This window comes from Perissodus microlepis, chromosome 12, assembly GCF_051167445.1.
Source record: "Perissodus microlepis isolate ML-2025 ecotype Zambia chromosome 12, ASM5116744v1, whole genome shotgun sequence".
Lineage (NCBI taxonomy): Eukaryota > Metazoa > Chordata > Actinopteri > Cichliformes > Cichlidae > Perissodus > Perissodus microlepis.
This window is the reverse complement of record NC_140472.1, coordinates 6,016,742-6,039,170: the sequence shown is the minus strand read 5'-3', so window position 1 is coordinate 6,039,170 and position 22,429 is coordinate 6,016,742. Positions and strand designations below refer to the sequence as shown.

Genomic DNA, 22,429 nt, shown 5'->3' with positions numbered 1-22,429 from the left:
CCGTGTTTTTCCATGCCGGTGGAATTGCAAGAAAAAACAGAAATACTGCTCACACTTTGGGTGAAATTCAAACAGCCTCAAGGCCACTGTGTGCCTGCTTTACATGGTGGATAGTATTCAGCTCTGAATTGTAACTTCCCCTGCTGCCTCTGACCCACAAGCAAACCACTGTATGTCCAATCACAAAGAGACAGGGGGACAGTGTATCTGGGTCAGCCGCATTGATCTGAGCTCTGGGGTCAGGTTTTTGTGTGTGGACGAGAGGGCACTAGGTTTGGCTCCGTGCACGCAGAGCCAAAGAGAGGGTGCCATGTTTATCAAGGTAGGCAGGGAGGAAGGAGGACAGCTAATCCACCACCGCACGCAGCCTCGTGGACCTTCCGTAACCTCGGGGCAATCGCATGACCTGAGGCGAGGCATTACACACATTAAAAAGACATGAACTTCAGAGCATTGGAGTTTCAAGCACGCGATCAATGTGGCCACAGGTGCAAACATTTTCTGCACTGCCAGTGGAATGCCCTTTTTCCACCCCCTCTCATAGGATTACACTGGAGTCTGTTTTTGCACTGTGTTCATGTTAATGTCAGCAATAATAAAGACCTGCAGCACAAGAAACAATAAAAAAAAAAAAAAAAAAAACGAGCGTAAGCTGGAGACAGCTTTTGGAGGTGGGCTGGAAGCAGCGCGGGGAGTCGGGAGCGAGGGCAGGATGTGAGGAGTATGTCAACTTCTCCCTGTCTGCTCCCCGTGTTCGCTCGCTTCAGACTGAGGGGAGCAAATGGGCCTAATTCACACTGGCTATGTGTGAGTGTCTCTGCTGTCTAGCAGCGTGAGAGGGAATTAGATCTATGGTTTGTAGCCTTCATCCCTTCCCAGACAGACTTGTTCCGGCTCAGAGGCGCTGCCTAATCCGCACCTCTCTCCCGCTTGCACTCCCGGAAAATGACTTCACACAGCTGCCTCAAACACCCAACGCAGCAATTCTCGTCTGACTGAACTCCCCCCTACTCAAAAAAAAAAAAAAAACTCAGCAGACCTCCCATAGCTCATTTAACATACCAATTCATCCCCAAAGCCCACCCTACCCCCTCCTTTTAGGAGTTGAAAACAACAAGGAAAACAACTAGAGCCCCACTTGATAATTTAAGGGCTCTTTTCTCCAGAGAGCTGTCAGATTCAGTGGTATACTGAGAGGAATTCAAAGTGTGAGGAGGTACCCTGAGTGAGCAGTAGTTGGTTTATAGGATGTCTGTGACTCACCACGTATTTTTTTTTTTTTTTTAAAGATATAGGAATTTGAGTCACCTGAGGTACCAATTCAGCTCTTCCTCGAGCCCGTCTTCCTCCATCTATGTACCCATCCCCATCAAGTGGGTAAGAAGTGAATTAAAGTGAATGTCAATTCACAATGAGGGCTCTGGGAACACAAAGCCAAACGAGTTCTCACATTAAAACCCAGATCTTGGCCAGGTGGATTCTTGTAGTTGTTGTCAAGGACACAATCATAGTAGATAGGGCCGGGCTGCAAGAGGGCTGCTCCCAGGCACAGCGGCCTATGGAGGGTAGCTCTGGATAATAGCGAAGGCCACTCAGACAAACACTCCAGCCTTGAGGACAGGAAACGGGGGGAGATCCTTGTTATAAAGCCCAAGTCTATCTCCTAACAGCTTTTATCTGTTTAAGAATACCCCCACCTACGCAGTGACGCCTTACACTCCTAACCTTCTTTTGTCTGTTCCATAGAAGAATATAAAAGATGGACCTAGACACCTTGACATCACCCACTGGTTTCTGGATTCTGCATTTTATAGTCTCAAAGTTAGGTTTTTAGTGTTGGCTATAATGTTGTTGTTTTTTATGATGTAGTGTAAGTTATTGGCTGAGGCTAGCGAGCTCCAAGGATTCAATACACATATATAAACAGTCTGCCAACTAAGAAAAAAAAAGTATAAAATTAAAAAAATTGATTTGTCAGATATGTACATTAACCTCCTAGGACCTCGCATCCACATATGTGGACATCACATTTTGGGTTGTCTAGACCAAAATACTAAATTTTGCTCTACAAGGGCCTGACATCCACTTATGAGGACATTATACTGCCACTGTTCTATCGAAATTTAAAACGAATGTCCTCTTATGTGGATCTTATTTTTCTCAGAAACAAAAATCAGGTAAAAAAAAAAATCAAAAAAAAAATCAGGTAATTCTTTGTTTTTACACTCATCAGGGCCCAATCAGCCCAAATAGCAAAGAGAAAGTGAAAATGCATGCCATGAAAGAGTTCGGGTCTTAGGAGGTTAAGAATACTCCAAAAGGCACCAAATCAACTCACTGTAGTGGAGGTGATGCCCAGCAGACCTCTGGGAGCTATAGCTGCTTGTGTCTGGGTGACTTAAAATCAAATCAAAGCAGCAAGAACCCCAACTTTAGCTTTACCAGGACCCAAATGGAAACAAATGCTTGCCACAGGGGTAGCTCCAGATGTTTGGTTTGGCAGGTTTATGCCGGATGTCCTTCCTGGTGCAACCCCAAAGGTGATTTGCGTCTCCAGCTGGACTCAAACCAGTGACTTTCTCTACCAGAAAGCATACCAAATCACCCATAGTACAGCTGAAGCAGGAAACTACCCATGGAGACCAAAGCAAGTTTTTGTACTAGGCTATAAACACACCATTTAATGCTATTAATATGGGCATTTTAACTTAAGAGACTGTGGGGACTGGCTCGGTTTTGGAGGCAGCCTCCAGTGGCCACTCCAGGGACTGCGGTTTCCAGTAGTTCCGTGCTGGCCTAATTTTTCAGGCCCTATAGATTACAACTGAGTACTTTCTCACGTGACAAAAAGATGCTGCTACGAGTAAAGAGAGCTAGTTTAGGTCTTTAGGAGCCATTTGGGATCTTCAGGGGAAAGCTAAATCGCTTGTATTTGAAGTAGGGGGGGAAAAAACTGTGAAAGTGAAAGATGCAAGCTTTGTCTTCTATATGCTCAAATTGAAGCATTTGTAAGCAGCCGACTGATGCTGCAAGAAATGCAGTGTAGTTCTCAAGAACTCCTTAGGCAGCAGTGAGAAACAAGTGATATTACAAGAAAAGAGAATGATTAAAGCCTAATATGGCACAGCAGAGAGGGGAGAGAGAGGTGATTTATCCCTTCACGGCCTTTTGACACTAAATTAAACTGTTGAGTCCATTCCCCCGTGCCAGCTAGTTATCTTTCCAGGCTAATTTAACACTATAATTTACATTCCATATAAAATACATCCTGATGTGGTGCTGTCAAGGCCGTACATCATTTACAGAGAGTGCTCCAGTTTCAGTGAAAAGGACAGAATTAGATCATATTCATGATGCAATTAAACACTTCAGTGGGAATCGATGTAAAACCGATGAGCCCTGAAAACAATGCATATGGCTGAGAACATTAGAACACATTACCTACCCTCGGATCTCTCGCTCCACAGACGCAATTTAAAATCCTCCACTACTCCACTCTCTGTCTCTGCAGATTCATAACGCACAGCGATAATAAATGAATTTTTCACAAAATTATTCAACTACTAAATTGCCCATGGTAACTGAGTATCAGATGAAAGTGATGTGAATTATTAAGTAAGGAAACTGTTTGTTCTCACCATGGGTGTAATAATCAGCTAAATGAGGAAGAGAAGGGGCGCAAGAGGGGCAGGTTACAGTAGAGGAAGATCTCATAGTAAACATCAGTGTTGATGTTTTTAAAAAAAATAAAAAAAATAAAAAAAAAATGGGGAAACTCTGTCTGCCGCCTGCGCCTCCAGCTGGGATGATGGTATCGACCAATTTCCCTAGGGCGGCAGTGTGGGTTTTCTTATGGATACCGAGAGCAGAGAGAGCATTACGAGGCACTGCTGCACATTCTCATGTAAAACTGGCAACAGGCCCTGTGAAGCTGGCAAAAACCACTGCAACAGCCAGCCAACGTTACACCACCTCACCACATTTTACATAATCAGACAGACAGCGCAGCAGACCACACACTCACACCGCTCCACTCCAGATCACATCAACTACCTGTCACACTCCTCTCCACAGCCATCACGCTCGCTTTGATTGGCTTAGAGCCACAGAAGCTGAAAAACCTTTACAAAGCAAGCTCCAAAAATACATTTCTCAAACCCTTCCATTAATCACCATTTGCCTTTTCAATTCTCCTCGCTAAACCCATTTCTGCTTTCAAAGCCCGAACTTGTTGATGGCAAGAAAGTAGACAAATGTAATGAAATTCAGAATTTAAGAGCCGTGCGGGGGGGAGCAGAGGTAAAGCAATTTGTAACCATTTCTGACAGGATGAGTTGGCCTCTCCAACTGAAACAGTAATTATGTTTAATGGTCCTTTAATCTGTCCATCAGGCAGGAGGTGAGCGGCCGGGTCAGCCTAAAGTGTTTCGGGCGTCACGGCGTGTCACAGTGCAGTCAGAAGGGCGAGGTGCTCCACGAGGAGTGCCAGGACTGTTCGCCTCGCCACACAACATCTGCAGGTCCCCCTCCAACACACACATTAGTCAACGAATCATCCACCTACCGACCTCCTCCTGCATTAAAAAAAAACCCCAACAAAAACAAAAATGCTTACAGCTGGACTATGAAGCGGCGGCGAGAGATAAACAGGCTCCCTCAATAGCTATGAAGAGAGCAAATGAGTGAGAAAAAGTGTGGGCATCTCAAAAGTTTGATGTAATTTGCTAAAATTTTAATCACCCAGGATATGATGGGTACATTACACCCTCTGCTCTGGTGAGAATTCCAAAGTATTGTGTCCAGCTGGTGCCCTGGCTCTCCGCCATCACCATTAATCTGCACCTCTGAAAGGATTTCTTAAAGAATCACAACTAATGAAAGCTGGATCGGAGCTCCGCTGATTCCAGTTGACATCATAAGTCCCAGGTCATGTCCCTTACATACCTCGGCAGCCCCGTGCACAGGCAGAGCATTCCAAGATGGCACTGGGTCAATCCCAATAGTAATAGCAGAGACACGGGGCCCATACAAAAACAAGGGTGAACAAATAGTACCTTTGTACCCAGAGTCATTTGCACCCAGCTCAGGCGCTTGGCTATCTCAGAGCTTGGCAGATAGAGCTCCCAGTCCCTGCTATGCATCTGCACTTGTGCTGTATTTGTTATCTTGGACAAGCATTCTCCCTCACCGTTTCACTGGCCAAATAGAGAGGGGGGAGAAAACGAATCACTCCTAGACCTACTCCTGTTGTTCCTTCAGCTGTCAACACTTCTCACAGACTTCACCCCCGCCTAGCCACATCGATACAGAGAAGTGACTGCCGTTTGCTTTATGATTGCCTTGTTTTATTCTCTCGGCCGGGCTTTTTCCTCAGCCTTCACAGCTCTAATCAGAAAGCCTCGCCTGGACAACAGAGGCATTGTCTCTTAAACTGAAAGAGGCTGTGGATCAGTGAATCCCTTTCCATTTTCCCACTTTATTAGCCCGCCGGCACACCACTGTTTATACTAGAGGGTATTCTGTGTTTGCTAAGAACAATTACAGTATGAAAAATGATCCGTCAATGCCATCTATCAGGCCAGAGTTGACAGGAATCCTATAGACAGGGCAGCCATTCGTCCCCCGCTCCCCATCTCTGGGGTCCCATGCTTTAGTATCCATGACAACATGCAAGCCACTTGCCACGCTTGCCACTTCACAGTGAGAGATGAGCGCCCGTGAGGGGCTTTGAAAATTAGCCTTTGACACCCCGTGTTCCACTGCGCTCCCACCCTCCTCGCATGCAGTCCAGACCCTTTGGGGAGGCCTCGGAACAATCCCGATCCTTCTCCGCATTCAGCCTCACACAAACAAAAGCAGACTCTGCGCGCTACTATAAACATACTTCTTTAGGGTCTCGCGGTGTCAGTTTTATTGTGCCTGAGCTATATGATTCTCAACATTAACCTCACAGCTACATAACCTATCCGCCAATGGAAATGAAAGAGAAGCACGACTCGGCCGGCATCCATAAAAACGGGGTGAAAAATACAACGGCTGAAACTGAAAGGCTGAGAGGTGCCTGACTGCACATGAGCTGCCAGCACATTACCAGGCAGATCCAGCTGTTTGACCCCTCCGCTCCCCATTTCTTAAATGACTTTGTGAAAAAGTTACATCTGTCAAAAAATACAGATTTGCTTTTTCACCGTGCAGATGGACCAGTGAACTGTAACAAACTACTGTAGAACTACATGGCATTTTGTACATGCAGTGCTTTTACAATAAACTACAATACTTCTTTTAATGATGCCATAATGTCCATGCCTACATTCAAATCATTGATCGTTTTGGCTTATTTGTTTGTGGGAGTTTTTTTGCATGACGAAAAATACTGTTAAAGTTTACTTTAAGTTTAGACTAGAAGTCACGGCTGCGTTTGGTAAAATGTGGCATTCGGCAGAGTTCCCATAACCTTGGAGTGTAAGGACTGTCTTGTGGAAACAAAACAAAAGCCCCTATGTTGTTATAGTTCAAAGTAGACAAGAGACATCGGTGCCAAATTGTAAATATAGATAAATATGACTATAATATACTTTACAGTACCTTCATCTTTTAGCAGTAAAAACACTTTATTAAGATTACAGTAGGTGCCATGTAAAATAGAAGCTAGCAATCTAGCTGCTAGTACAATTATTTAATCTGATTATTGTGAGATATCAAGAGATCAATGTCCAAAAGTTCCATAAAATTCTCAAACGCGACTGCAAACACTTAAAGTGACTAAGTGAGTTAAGTCTAAGAGATGTTGCTGCTGTTCCCATTTGACTCCCAGACACACCTCTTTGGGGTTGTGTTTATGCCATAAAACCACACTTGGCAGCTGAGGATCATATTACTAGCGTGAAAGAAACAAACAAAGCTGTGCAAACGTGGTGCGCTGTCAGAAGCAACGGTTTTAACGGCTTGTGATTAATCATATTTGGAGAAACATTAAAGGGAAAAGGAGGGAAACTGGCTCCAGCACTAGGAGGTAAGGGTGTCAACTGATATAACCCACCACTGACATCAAGCAGAGCCAGCTAGCTCATTGATGTGGCAGCGTCTCATTTTCACCAGTTTGGAAGCAGACAGTTTTGCAGTGCCTTGCGGTTCTTAATTATCTTCCGACTTTGTCTAATTCAATCAACACAACTCAGATCTAGCTGCGAAATGGCACTCACATCCCCTCAAGCTCAGCAAGTCAAAAAACACTGAATAAGTGGAACAGTCAAACTGACAAAATGGCATAGCACATGAGAAATAACTGCTATTTTATCTCCCGGGCTGAGACCTCATCCACAGCAGAGGGGATGAGGGGAGGCTGGGAGAGCATCCAATCAGCTTTTTGTTTTTGGTTACAAGGCTGCGTTCAGGGGGGAAACACAGGAGTCGAGCGCTTTGATGACGCTGCAGATGCCGCCTTGCTGAGCACTGTGAGATCACCGCGTTAGCCGAGACTCTTGAGGTCCCTTTGCTCGGATGCTTCCTGGCGAATCTAATATCCTGTTAACACAATTGCATCCAACTATGTTGTCATGTGTCAGGACAGTACGCTCTTTCAGCCGTGCTCCTCACAACCATACATTTTTAATCGACAACAAGACAAACACATGCGCAGACCCACAATGGGAGAATTTAAAAGGTCATTAGGGATTAAATTGCTTCCTAATTTGCCATTTTAAAAGCGAACGACATAACGAGAGGAGGTGGGGAGGCCAAACCCGATCCCCACCGAAATCCTTTTCCACATTACCTCCATTCCCACCCATTTCACCTCCCATCTAATTCCAAGGGCCACAGCATTATTAGATTTTGACATTATTAGCCCAAATAGCAGAGTGGCCCCACTGTCATTATAAAGCCTTTACTTTTTGCGCTGACTGCCAAATCTGTTTTGCACCAGCTACACACTGCCAAACCCAACAATGGCAGATTAGTGAAGCCCTTCTCTTGTTGCAGCAGAGGTTAATATAAAGTGACAGGGCTAAGTCCGCTCCGATTAAGTATGCTGAGAGATATTACGGCAGTTTGTTACATCAGATCATTATTGGATTAAACAGCATGCACAACAATGAAAGTTTAATTTTAATTTTCAGCAGGAATATAAAATAGGCTCTAAGAGCGCTCCTGTCAGAACAAAGGCAGTATTACAATACCTTCTTGTTTTTGCCCCCCCGCCTCCCCGTTTGCCATTTCTGGAGTGGCAGACATGAGAAAATATGATGGTAAGTGAGGATGTCAACCTTTAGGGGTTTTTTTCCTCCCAGAAGTTAATGCATTATTTATAAACCAACAAAATTCAAATGCACTTCACAAACCAGGAAAAAAAACATAAGGGAATACAGCAGGTATCAGAAATAGTATGAGTAATATAATTCTCATAATCTTCCTGTTTATTGGTCGGGTCATCTACTGCTGTGCTGCTTGCAGCGATAGCGCAGTTGGCCAATGCATTGTTAGCTCTGCAAGAGGTCACTGCACCTGACCAATAAGCTGTTATTAATCCTCACAGAGTCATCCATTAGGCATCCAATTTTTATGACCCTCTTTTTTATTAGATGTGCTATCAGCTGTCCATACCTGACAGAATTATGGACTTCCTCATCTTCCTTTTCCCAGAAGATGTTGGGCCAGGTAGACTGAACCTGAAGCCAGGGAAGCAGGTAGTGTAGGGCTGAATCTGGCCGTCTCCTGGGGTGTTCCCCCACTGTCCCGTTACCACCGATAAATCTCTGTGCTTTACGATTAGGTACATAAAATGAGTCATAGATCTGAACGGTAAATAAGAGCTTGTCAGTGGGGCTGACGCCAAGCCCAGCTCCTCCCCCACCTCCTCCTCTGCCAGATAGTCCCTCTGTACCCCAGCCATCAGACTGCTGCTATTGAGCTGGGGCTAAAAAGGCTCCAATAAATAAGCCTGATATTTCCCTCTGGACTTCTACGGTGCCACCCTGAAGCATGCTTGCATACACTGAACAAACAAACAAAACAAAAAAAATAAAGTTCCCGCATCAGACACTGGACTACCTGGACAATAACAAAGGCTTATTTCTTGTTTTTCAAATTCAGAAAAGTATTAAAAAATATTAAGTACTCTTTGCCTGTAATTACTCCTCTCAGATAGAAAAGGAAGTCAATGGATCAATCCATCTCAAGTATATTCAAACTGTATGCTGGACTCCGAGACACTGATGTCTTTTAATGGACCTTCAATCCATACTTGCAATTAAGCATGCAAAATCTCCCATTAAGTAACTCCATTTACAGTGTATTTACTCTAGAGCTGTTTGGGTTTTTTCTTAGAGTGTCTTCCACGAGGCTGAGAGAGCAGCAGCGAGATGACCTGAGGGAGGCCTGATGGTCTCAAAATGCACTCGCACAAAGACGGACACTTCCTCTGCAGCACCAGCTAATCATTGTTGCCGATTTCGTTTACACTGTTCCAAAACGACTCCCTGAATGACCACCTTCGCATATTAAACAGACAAACAGACAATAGGGACAGACTGTTAGAGGACATGAGAGCAGCTAAACACCAGCAATGTCATGACAGTCTGGGGAGAGGCAGACTCATAATGCTGTATGTACAAATGGGAATCTACCGGGTGATTGATAGCATATTAAACAGAATTGTGTTACTGCCTATCCACTGCACATTTTGACAAGGCACCTGCAAAACTGTTTTCAACATACATCAGCACCTATTCAGCATAACTGCATATAAAGTGCACTACATCTCTCTGTACCAGGGGAAAAAAAGGCTATCAGTAGAAATAGGTCTAGAGAGGAAAGCAGAGAAAGTGCATGGCTACAGGCATGCAATCAACTAAGAATTCAAAATCTCGCCCAGTTTATACAGTTCTATAATCAGAGAGCAAAGAAGGAAAACAACGCCATTGGCGGCGCACCAAAGAGATTCAAAACATTTTCATTAGTGAGCAAAAAATAAGTACTTCTTACAGAGAGCATTGCTTCTTTTTGCATAAGTTTGATGTTTAAGAGGGAAGATTAGATGGAGGACAGGGGGTTTTATGTCAAGTCTAAGCTCCGCAAGAGCCTTTCTCACTAGTTACACCATCTGATTAGGACCCTTGTTATCCCGAGTGTTTCATCCATCGAATGGAAACTGGAGCATCAAAAATATAAAGCAAAAATAAAGCTGTAACAAGTAACTGTAACCCAAGTTGATTATATCCAGGGCAGGGTAATACAGAAACGTCAGGTTACTCTTGGTTGTGCTCTCCATTAAAAATATATAAAGTCAGAAACATTTCTACATAGGGCTGTTCGATATAATGATATATACCGGATGACGATATAAAAACGTCCATCGTTTCATTTTACGCTATCGTTTGTTTCGTGGTGTCGCAAAATAAACTGTTTACGGCAATATTTTCTCATCGTTTTGATGGTCACTGTAGTGGCTATATTAATTTATTAAAGTTCTCTCTTTCTCTTATATTTAAAATGACCACACTGTGGACGGACAAGCGCCTGTTTTTATGCGTTGTGGTTAGCAACAACGACGGTAACAGCATCGCGTGTCCGCTTGTTTATGTTCCACATAAACCTTTCACAATAAAGCTCAAGATCCTGTTGAGAATTTTCAAAATAAACTGAATCACATGAAAGAGCAGATTATTTACGGATGCGAAGTAAAAAAAAAAAAGAGCCGCCAGGTGCTAAAAAATAAACCTTATACTCAAGCGTTAGAACAGGCTTTTCCCCGCAGCACGCCGTGTAATAAATACTCACAAAGAAAACGGCGGCTGTTACAACTTATGTCTAAAACTGTATCGTTTCATGCATCGGTTAAAACACTCGACTCCAGGTACATGACGCGCAGCTGGAAACACTTCCCGCAAGTCGAGCTGCCCGAGATTCACATAATTTACAGAAAATGTTACATTTTTGTGATTTATATCGTTATCGGGACGATAGAATTCTTATATCGGGATATGAGATTTTGGTCATATCGCACAGCCCTATTTCTACGCTGACATTAAGGAACAGCCTGGCAATTCAGGGCTGCATGGTGGTGCACAAATATTACGACGCAAGGAAGCATCACAGCGCTGGTTTTAAGCAACCGTATGTGAGTGTGTACTTATACAACTATGTGCCAGTGTTGCATTGCCATAATGCCAACAAGCCACACTAACACCATCTTGATAATAAGGCAGGCATGTCACCAAGTCATGCCAGTGCCATTTGCCAATATTTTGAATAAGTCAATATGCCAATTTATCATTCGGTGTGTCCTTATGTCATATATCACAGTCAATATGCCAGCAAAGCAGTGGGACCCAGATCCCTATGGAGGCCAGTGCAACGACAGCAACATCATTACATCGTGATATGGTCAATATGTCAAAATGTCATTATGTCACGATATGCTCAATATACAAATATGTAAATAAGCCAAAATGTCATTATGTCAGTACAGCGGTAAGTCATTATGTGAGTGTGATATCATTACGCCAAAGGGTCACTGCAATGATGCCCATGTCATTACACTGTGATACAAATTAGAGGATAATATCATGCCAGCGTATGCCACGTTATGTCAGTATCTCATAATACCACCGATTCGACACGCAATGATGCCAGTATGTTGTGAAACTACTGTGCATGTGGCACAGTGCCATGTTATCATGTAAAAGCAGAAAAATATTTCACCTTCTGTGTCTGTCAATCTGTAAATAGCATTTATATCTGTTTGTATATATGCACAATGCAGTTCTTCTATAGAAAAAAACAACCTGACAAACCTCAATGTCAGCCTTTGTAAATGGAATTTAGTCACTGCTTGCCGAGCTACGTCCTAGGAATCTTACTGTTTTTGTCCAGCCACCCACTCCACTGCTTACTCTACCTACAGTCAGTGTTTAGAACTGTGAAGAGAATATGTTCCCTCTGATTTTAGTCTATTGTCTTTTTATCCTTGTAGCTAGAATTTTCGTCTTTGTTTTGCGTGTTCCTCCCTCTCCCATCACTATCTTCTGTCTTCTTTTGTCCTTCTACGCCACATCACCTGCTCAGTCTTTTAGCTTCTGTGACCATGAATTAGTCTAGAACTTGCACACGACTGTACATACAAAATCATACTATGCTTATAATTATTTAAACTTTGATTAACTGATTTAATCCAGTCAGCAGAGAACACTATTGATTCGATAAGATATTGCACCATCTGGTCTATTGCATACTTTGAAAAGAATGCCATGTGAGCAAATGTATACCTTTCAATATATTTGAAACTTTTTTTATATGCTTGCTTTTGATTTTGACATGTTTGTTAACTTCATGTTTCCAGTACACACTCGGTTATTTAGAGTGCGTTACGGAGCAAGGCTGTGTCAACTTCCTCTCATAAATGCCACGCTACATATTAAAGTTTCAAGAATAGAGCATTTATATTTCAAATGTTAATAATAAAAAAAAGGCTGGTAATGCTGCAGCCCACTGTAAACATTTTCATTCTCAACATACACGTCTTTGAAGCGATCACACAAATAATATTGGGAGTCGGGTGTTTAAAGACCAGATGTGCAAAAATGAGGTGCACTCTGAAGAAGGATGATCCCCCCATAATTCTGCCTACATATTGAGTCACAACTAGACATCGTCAGCAGTTGCAGAGAGGTTCTGAACATTAAGTTTATGGGCTCCTCATTATTTAACATGTTAGGGTCTCCCCACAGCCCAATGAAATTTTGATGGCAGTATTACAGCTAGTTTGTTGGCTCTTCACTCCTACTCACTACTTAGGCAGATGTAAATGTGTAAGAGATGTCTCTTTGGACAGACCCATGTTTCACACAGGAAAAGATACTAGACTAATCCACCTTTCTGCTCTGATGTGAATTCATATTCGATGTGATCTTCCAAAGAGTCTGATCAGAGAGCACTGGATGTTGGTTGTTGCTGTTGTTACAGGCCTCTGTCTGGACAGGCCCAGGACTGCAGTGGTGCAATGATCTGCCTAAGCCATTTCCTGCCTTCCCATCTGCATAGTGTAAAAAACAAACATTCCTGTAAATAAAGACGGCTGTCCAACAACTGTCTTCCCAGCGACAATGCTATTGACCATAGTCAGATGCTCCACTGATTAAAAATTGATCCATTTTGAAAAATCTAATCAACTGAATAGGTTTCCTTCATACGTGGGGTGGGGTTAGGTGCTTTTGTTGAGGGGGTTGCAGAGGAGGGGGATTGAGCAGCTGCTGACACAGGGAGGGAGACCTGTTATTAACCCCTGCACCTCCACGCAGCCCCGTGCACCCTGATCCCCACTTCACCTCCCCCTGCGCCCCGGGACCAGACAGGGACCAGACGGTCTGAATTATTCAGCAGTCTGAGAGAAGCTCCGGCCACTTGGCCTATTAATGCCTGACAGTAGAGGCTAGTGGCTCTAATGGCCAGCCTGGAGAAGCCCCAGTTCCCAGTGGATGCGAGAAGGGCTGCTAACGCTAGGCTTCAGGGGATGTGAGAGTGAATTCATCAGAGGCCGAGGTCGTGGCAGGTTAATGATGCTGCACGTCTAGACGGACGCTGGACTCACACCCTGCCCAAAAGGCAGCGGGGAATGGGGGTGGGATGCAATAATATTTTTATCTTTGAAGGAGAACCAGCCCTGCAATATTAAGTCTTGAGGCTTATTTATGAAGGAGCGGCGTTGTTGACTTTGGCCATGATCCGCAATTGACTTGAGGGTGTCCCTTTAAAAATAACAGAGAACAATGAATATCTCCAATCCCGCTGATATGACTCGGCTTCATGTTATGTTCCGGTAGTCCTCCTGTTATTTAGTGCTAAATGAAAAGGAAGCATGAAGAGTAGCATTTATCATAAATGGATAAAATGTACAGACGTAGCTGAACAACGTTCATAACAGAGAGATTAAACAACTGTCGGCACAACTCAACTCTGATTACTCGCTAACCCTTATCATCATTGCACAAACAATGCCAACAGCTGGAGAGGCCCCTCAACTCTAACACAAAGTCACTCTGTAATCAGGGCATCTCCCCCAGAGAGAAAAGGGGATGACGCTCAGGGTGCAACTCATTTGGGAGCAGCTCAGCTGCCATGTGCTCCATCACCGTGGTGATCGTATGCATCCGCTCGGTGCCTCGGAAGATGTAAACAAAAAAATAAACGCAGGACCAATGAAAGATATTACCCCCTGGGTGCAGCGTGGAGGATCCAGTCAACAACTGCCGAGTATATGATCCGTGTGGCGTCTACCTGGAGATTCCTAATAGAGGAAGCTCTCAGACAAACAGTAATCATTTTTGCACTCAGTCATCATTCACTGTGAGGACAAACACATTATGAAGTCCAGGCAGAGAGGCAGAGGAAGGTATTCTTATTATCATCCACTAGAGATTTATACACTTCAAGGTTGAGTTCTTTGAGTGAGTGGGCTCGATCAGTCTGATGAAGCGCAATGAGTTTAGCCTTCAGTGGGTACTATATGTACCTGACTGTATGGCCACACAACAGAAGCTCTTCCCTTATTCAGGATGCCAAGCGCTATTACTGTTGAGGTCAACATCGCTGCCATGATTGCGCCAAACCAAGGGCATCCTGCAGAAGGCTACCGAGGGGACACAGACACACTCCGTGCCCATTTGCACAAATGTAATTTCCCACCATCTCCCCTCACTCAAGGTGACCAAGCACATAACTCAGAGACCCATGTGAGATGATCCTGATGGACTTGTCGCAGCAGAGAATGGCTTGCATTAAAACAATCTTGCCAAAGCATGCAGAAAAAAAGCTTCTTCAAGAAACTGTGAGCGCAAACAGAGGAGCAAAGCAATTATTTTGCTTGGCCAGAGCTAAAATCATATGCTTATCATACAGAAAGCCTGAATTGCAGTCTAAATATTGGTACTGCATTAATAGTCAATTGGATGATTTCCATACAGTGTCAAGCGGAGATGAAAGTAATGTAAAGATATAAATTCCTGTGAGGTCTGTGCAGACCTCCTGCAGTGAAGGAGAATGAGAAGACTGTCCACTTCACATGCATGTCCTCTGATTTGTCCCTCCTCCACCACCACCTTAGCCACATTCCAGTTCCTCAGGCATACTGTTCCTCCTGCCGCATACAGCAAAAGCCTGGAGCAATGTTTAGCTAAACCTGCTGGCCTACGTAGGCAGTGAGAGTCCCCAGAGGGCTGAACAATCAGACAATTTCAAGATCATGAAGCATTAAACCAATTCCGGCAGGGTACACTAATTAAACAGCCGAGCCCGGCACAGCCAACCAATCCCCACAGAGCAATTAAATCCATCCCCTCTAAAACACTGTGGAACCTGTCTGGGGAAAACTGCTGAGAAGTGAGAGAGCGAGAAAGAGGGAGAACGATAGAGTGTGTTGGGGGAGTGAGGGGTAGGAGGAAAATATCATAAAATTCATCTGGAAAAAAAAAAGAGGAAAAAAAAACTATAGGGGGAATGCAGCAGGAGGCTAACAAGGGAAATTGAAAAAAGCGAGTCTCAATTCACTTCTTTGTTCTTTCCTCTATTTTTTGTCATTAATATTCAAAATGTCTGCCTTTATTCTCAGACGAGGAGGTGTGTGTGCGTGTGGGGGGGTGACCACATTTAAATTCAAAAATAGTGACCCTGTTGCGATCAAAAGTTGCATATTTAATTAAGATTACAAGGTCTGGAAAGCACTCGTGAGACTGAAGGGAAAGACAGAATAGCCTCAAGGCCTATATTACACACCGGCAGAGCTGCTAACACAGTTGCAAACCCTAATCAATACCCCGATGCTCTCCTCCACGAAAGTAAATGAACAGGTGACAATGGAAGCATGACATCACTGGGCTTTTCAGGGAACAACAAAGCTTGAGAAAGTGAGAGGCAGGAAGCAACGGAAAGATTAAAAGTGATTTCTGGGTAGCTCCTACATGCCAGAAAAAAAAATGCATTTGTTAACCTGTATAATTGCCGATATTAATAACTTGTGATTAAAAAAAGAAAAGAAGGGCAATCTCCTTTCCCAACAATCTTATGGTTAGGTGAAGCAAATTCTCCCACTGTTTACCCATTTCTCCAGAGTGGCTCGGACAAAGTGCAAGTGTATTTTGGCGGTGCTGAAGAGGAGCAGAGAACACCACAGGGGTATGACTCTAGTGGAAGCAAACCAGAGGTGTGGACAGGGAGGCAGACCTGCTCTTTTCTCTCCCCCGACTGAGGCGACGTATAAATCAAGAGCCCAGCTTCACGTCTCCACTTCCTGTTCCTCTCCATTAAAAATGATAAACTGTACCTCTTGAAGCCGCTCGCTCGCTTTAGGGTCCCGGTCTGCACCTTCCTGGTGGAAGAAGCGGGCAGAGTGCGCGGCTCAGATTTATTCCATCCCCTCCCATTGTTGGAGATGAATAAGGGAGTAATTAACTGTGTGGGGGTAGCAGCTGCACAAAGACGAGTCCGGCTAACACAACAAGCCCGATCCGTCTGCTTTTGCTATAACACACCTTTTGTGTTATTTTGATAAATAAGAGCACATCTGCTTAGTAATAACAAATGCTGCTTTAATACTCAAAAGACTGTCTTTCGTGGTTCTTCTCTCTTCCCACTTAAATGAGGACAAATGGGCCTTACAAATCGGTGGCATGCGTAAGACTAGTATTCCTCCAGTCTGGTAAACACACTCTGAGCACTGGCACATAATGAGAGTGGCTGAGATCCCCGAAGACAACCTGGAGAAGGTTAGTGAAGCATTGATCTCATGAGTGCGCGCCGAGCTCAGGGGCACCCTTCACACCACGCAAACCCACGTTACCAGACAACCAGCATCAGAACACAGAAAACCTGGCAGCTGCACATTTGGAGGGTTAAATAGGGTTAAATGTTTTTTCTTCCTTCATGAAGGACAAAATGGACAATAGGGGAATAAACTACAGCGACTGAAACCCTCCCAAATACAGCTGAGGCACGTTATTTAGAGAGATGGAGACACAGAGAGAGCGAGAGAGAGAGAGGGCAGCAGGATTCATTGTAAGCCTAGTAAAATGAACAAGAAAGGACTGCTGCTCAATACGTCTGCAGTGGCGTCAGACAGTCAAAACAAATAAAGCCAAGGCCGCGGTGGAGAAACGCAGCTCAATATGGACTTACTGGGCAGGGGACTGGCTGTCAGCAGGGAGAGGACACAGCTTTATACCAATGCCGATGAGCCATTAGCTCTCTCCTCCCGATGCTTCCGCCTGCCTCACTGCGAGCGAAGAAGAGGCTGCCCTACCGCCATGGAGCCATCCTCCAGCACACTAATGTGTCCCTGAAGTTTTGTTAAAGCTGGTTATTTACTCCTGCAAAACAATTGCTCCAGCCTAGGGGCAGCAGTATGAAGAACACACTGCTATGAAAAATCTGGCGTCTCTTGCTATGAAGCACTGTCAACTACCAAGGGGGTGTTCTTGTTGAAACATTGGAAGTACTGTGTTTTTTTATGTTTTTACCCACAATACCACACGAGAGAAAACAGATAATATGCATAACTTCAAGAAGGTAGCAAATTACAACACAGGTAAATGGAAAAAAATCTTAGTAGTCATTAGCCACAGTAATTTGGGATCAGTGCTATGAAATCATGTGTGAGGTATGTCAATTTCTGTTGCTGTGACTGAAAAGGGTCTACTCACATAACACACACACACACTCGCATGTGCACACGCAACCACTTTCTCACTTACCTCTAGTGGTATCTATTCTTGGAGATAGGGAAGAATCAGAGACTCAAAACCTGAGTGAATAAAAGCAAACCTTTCTTTGGTAGAAAATACTTCCAATAAAAAATACATTAAAAAAAATTACAAATCACTCAGGGAAAGGTTGTGTTTTCTAAGCCCAACCTTAGACCACCATACCTCCATACTACAGTTCTGCATCACACAGCATTTCAGTCGCTGAGCGTGGCGCCTCATAAAATTTGTCACAATCCTCTAAGCGAGGTTGAGGCAAAAAAACATCTGGCACAAGTCATTTAACAATAGTGTCATTACATAGTTTGTCCAGCAGAGCAACTTCAGATCCATTATTTAAAACGCTTCTTTACTTTCAGTACTGCAGCTGCCCTTACAAATGACTCCCAGCTAACACGCCTGAAACAGACAAATCATCTCCAAAACTGGTCAACGTATGGCACCAAAAACACGACCACAGACACACGGATGTGGACGTCTTCACCACGAATAACATATCCAGCCAGAGAAAGCAAGAAATACCAATCAGATTAAAACAATGAAAAAATTAAATGTGTGTCTTTTTTTTTCAGTAAAACTATATATGACTGACAACTAATTTGGTTACTAAATGGTTGTGAACAGCTCTGTGTACACAGACTAGCATTAATGAGCCTGTTTATTTAAACATAGAACTTTTAAGTCATCTATGTCTGTGACTACTTGAAGTCCGGAGCCAGCTAATTATTATTCCATGTTGAAAGTTTCACAAGACTGCAAACATATAACTGGGATATATGACTTTGTCACATTCACCACAAAGGATTGTGGGCCAGAATAGCCAGGAAGGCACGCTGGCTTGCACGCTGGAAAATGCAAAAACAAAAGCATTACATATGACATACTGGGACCAGTGTTAACAATAACCATCATAATGGAAGTAGTACACCTTAACACTGGTTGACACCTGCCATAATACTACTAAAAGTGCAAAAAAAGACATGAGAGAGACTCTACCTGCACCAGAAATTTTTTTTACCCAATTCAATTGCAAACTAATAGACCGACTCCTTCGTAATGCCGCTTAGTGCCATTTTAACAGCGTCTTGACAGACCAAAGACGCCAAGATGGGAACTGACTGCAAGTGTTCACAGACCTGGTTCCCATCTTCAAAGCATTTCAAAGACAGAAAAATCACAAGTTCATTGGCTATGGTCGCGATAATTCTGGTTGTGCTGCAGTGTCCAACCACTGTTTTCCCTGTGATTGTAGCATAATTGGAACCTCTAAACTGCCCATAGGTGTGAATGCAGAAGGGAATGTGAGTGTGAATGGTTGTCTGTGTCCATGTGTTAGCCCTGCAACACACTGGCAACCTGTCCAGGGTGCACCCTGCCTCTCGCCCTAAGACACACACAGCTGGGATAGGCTCCAGCCCCCCCCTCCCCCTCCCCTCCATATGACCCTGAAAAAGGATAAGGGGAAGCGAATGGATGGATGGATGGATGGATGGAGCATAAACAGCGCATATAAAATATTTTCTGGCATATTGAAAAAAACTGATGCTACTAACATACATACAGCATGCTAGCATCAGTACTGGAATGGTTTAGACTACAAGAATCATTAATTTCATAGTATCTCTTTTCTTGTTTAAGTGCTGTGAGCAGCGACGCACTCAGTGCTGCCAGTAGTGGCTGGAGGCTTCGCTACCGCATTGCTACTAAATGCTTTCGTACGGATGATGAAATGTGTGATTTCCAAAAGACGGAGATAAACTATGAGGCATAAAATAGTAGAGATAGATTGCAGATGTCATTTTTCTCCTCAAAGCTATAAAGACTGCGAAGGACCTCACAATCAACAACACTTTATTTCCGTGGAGGAGCTATTTGAGAACGGTACTATGTTTGTAGCTGGTATTATCCAAACCTTTCATTTTACAGCTTTCAGGACATCTCAAGTTTACATAAACAGTAACATCATCACACCAGGGCTTATCAACCAAGAAAAAGAGAAACAGTCTGCAAACAGGAGCCCAAGCAAGGCAAAATGATTGGATAGGTATGGAAATCTACTTGAAGGAAGGTCAAAGTGATTAAGCTGACATTAATGACAGGCCTAGACTTCCTGTGAGAATGCTCACCGTAGCTGTCTCTAAACCCATTTGTCATTCTGCTTCCAACGCTGAAGCATCTGCTTTGAAGTCTCTACCACTAATGCTACACAGAGAGGTTAAACAGCTTAATGCTGAAGTCTGTTTCACTCCTCTCGCTCTCTAATGTTCCTCTCCGTTTTATGTACCGGGGGTTATGGCTCTTGGATTTCACATCTCAATTTGCCCCAGATAGTCGTGTAAAAGCTCCCCTTCTTTCTTATTTGCTTTGTTGTCACTGTCAAAAGGAAGAGAGGGGCAAGCTGAAGGATACCGGGGACCGTGACAGGCATGCCCCACCCATCGATTCACAGAAGTGGGAATAACAAAACCGCGTTAAGAAATGTTTATATGAGAGGTGAGCACAAGTGAGCTGGCTTTTACATTTGCACTTAATCTTGCAAAGATTTGAAAGACAAGTCTTGAAAAATGAGCTAATGAGCACTTTTAGCAGCCACTGTGGAGGTCAGCTTCAAATCCTTTTACATCAATCGCGGTATGTGAATAAAATGATACAGCCATTATGATAAATAACACAAGATCTGAGGCGCTCTGGACTTACTCTCCACTACAATGAGATTATGGTGACGCATGTGACATTAACAATATCTGCAAACAAATATATGAAAGCATGAATGAAAGGGAGACAGAGACCGATTTTCACAGCCAATTTGAGATTGCAGGGTGGGTGTGTGTGTGTGTGTGTGTGTGTGTGCGTGTGTGTGTGTGTGGAGGAGCTACTGGCAAACAGCACACAGAGCAGGCTGGCAGCGGAGGCAGCCAGGCTCACAGGCTGCAAAGCAATTTCACTGTTTGGCAATACTGTTGTCTCTGTGTGTGGATTAGAGCTGACACCAGAGCAACTGAGTCATGCTAAATGTAGTACAATCACAAGCTTTTGTTCCTGATCTAAAACCCCGCTGCCTCTTCGATTCATGCAAGAGAGTTTGGAAACAACGCTGAGAAATGGTAACAAATAAGCAGAGTATTATTTCACCATATGAGCACAGCGTTGCGACATTACTAAAAAAAAAAAAACGATCAACAGAGGGATTACAGTGACTGGTAGTAAAGGCACAGAGCCCAAGTTTGCTGAAGGAAAATCTAATTGGCCTTTTAAGTCGGCTTTGACGATAGCCTTTTCTCCGACTTCTCAAAGGGCAATTAAAGGTAACATTATGTGTGATAACTAAACAAACTGTGACTGTAATCAAGCTGCATTTCCACCTGGTTTCACCACGGCTTCTCATCGCCAGACCATCCAAAAACACTCTCTTACTCCTCAGGTACCACACTGGCCCAGAGTTGCTTCTGAGCCTGGCAGGACCTGGCAGGACAGACCCTGACCCGTCCTTTTCATGCTCGCCCACGGAAATGCCATCTGGCTGGTGTGAATGATTACCACAGCAACGGCCGGGTGACCTGCAGCCAGCAGGAACCAAGGTCACTCCACCTCAGCACTTCGCACTTTCCCTGCCCTCTTTTCATCAGCCTGCAGGTGAATTATTCATCCTGTGCAACTCAAGAGGCACAAATCCACTGCACAAACACTGAAAAAAAACAAAACGCACACTCGGTTTACTGATATAATAACTTGTAATGAGAAAATAAATGTTCTAGTGTGAACTGTTCAAATAAATAGCTTGCAGATGTATTCTGCTAGAGCAAAAACTCGGGTTCTATATGGGAATAGATGGTGAAACGGCTGTAATGATTTTACATTACCGGAGCTGCTTTCTGCAGGATAATGTGATCAAATTTGTGGAAAAATATTAAAGGTTTCGGGGTTAAAAAAAAAACGAATAGAAGAAGAAAAGATTAATTTTCAACACGGCCACAACTTTCATCACATGCATGCGTGCAATGAGTTTTAATGCTCTAGTGAGTGAAAGTGAATGTGCACCTATCACAGGTGATAAAATACAAGACAGGTAGCAACATATGGATCTCAGCTTAGTTGCAGTCTAACACACCTGTATTTCTGCCTTTGCACACAATGACCTGTTTCCACCTGATTGGCTTATTGTTTATAATATGCACCACATACTTATAGTTCAAATCCCATCTACCTTCAAGGCATTCACTACTAGAGGTGTTATTTATTAATAAGCTGATAATAAACGTCCTGAAAGGGATTTACTACTTTATAGCAAAGGATGCCTCATTTAACAAGTATGAGTTAACACTTTTCTACAGGTACCATGAATTTAACTTATACAGCTGGTTATTATAAACCTTATTATCATCAGTTACCGAATGGGGGATACCATTTTTTATTATATACCGCCACATTAGTGGTCCTGACAGAGGGCATCCTTAAGGGGCACTTTACATTTAGCTCCTCGCCTACTGAGACGCATTTAATAATAATAAAAATATATATATTGCATGTATACGTCTATCATAAATCTGGTGCCGTGGTGACATGGTGAGAGCCAGCAGGGAGGACGCTGCATGAAGCCGCCAACAACAATAGCTTCCTCGCCCCTCTGGATCCCCAGCCTGGATGTGTGAGGTGTCCAGCGGCCGGGAGCTGGAATAACACTC

General features: G+C 43.6%; 1 protein-coding gene across 2 annotated transcripts in view; it reads right to left on the bottom strand.

The window, feature by feature from the left end:
- cux2b (cut-like homeobox 2b) overlaps positions 1–22,429 on the bottom strand; it is a 99,381-nt gene that overhangs the window by 75,190 nt on the left and 1,762 nt on the right. The window lies entirely within an intron of this gene.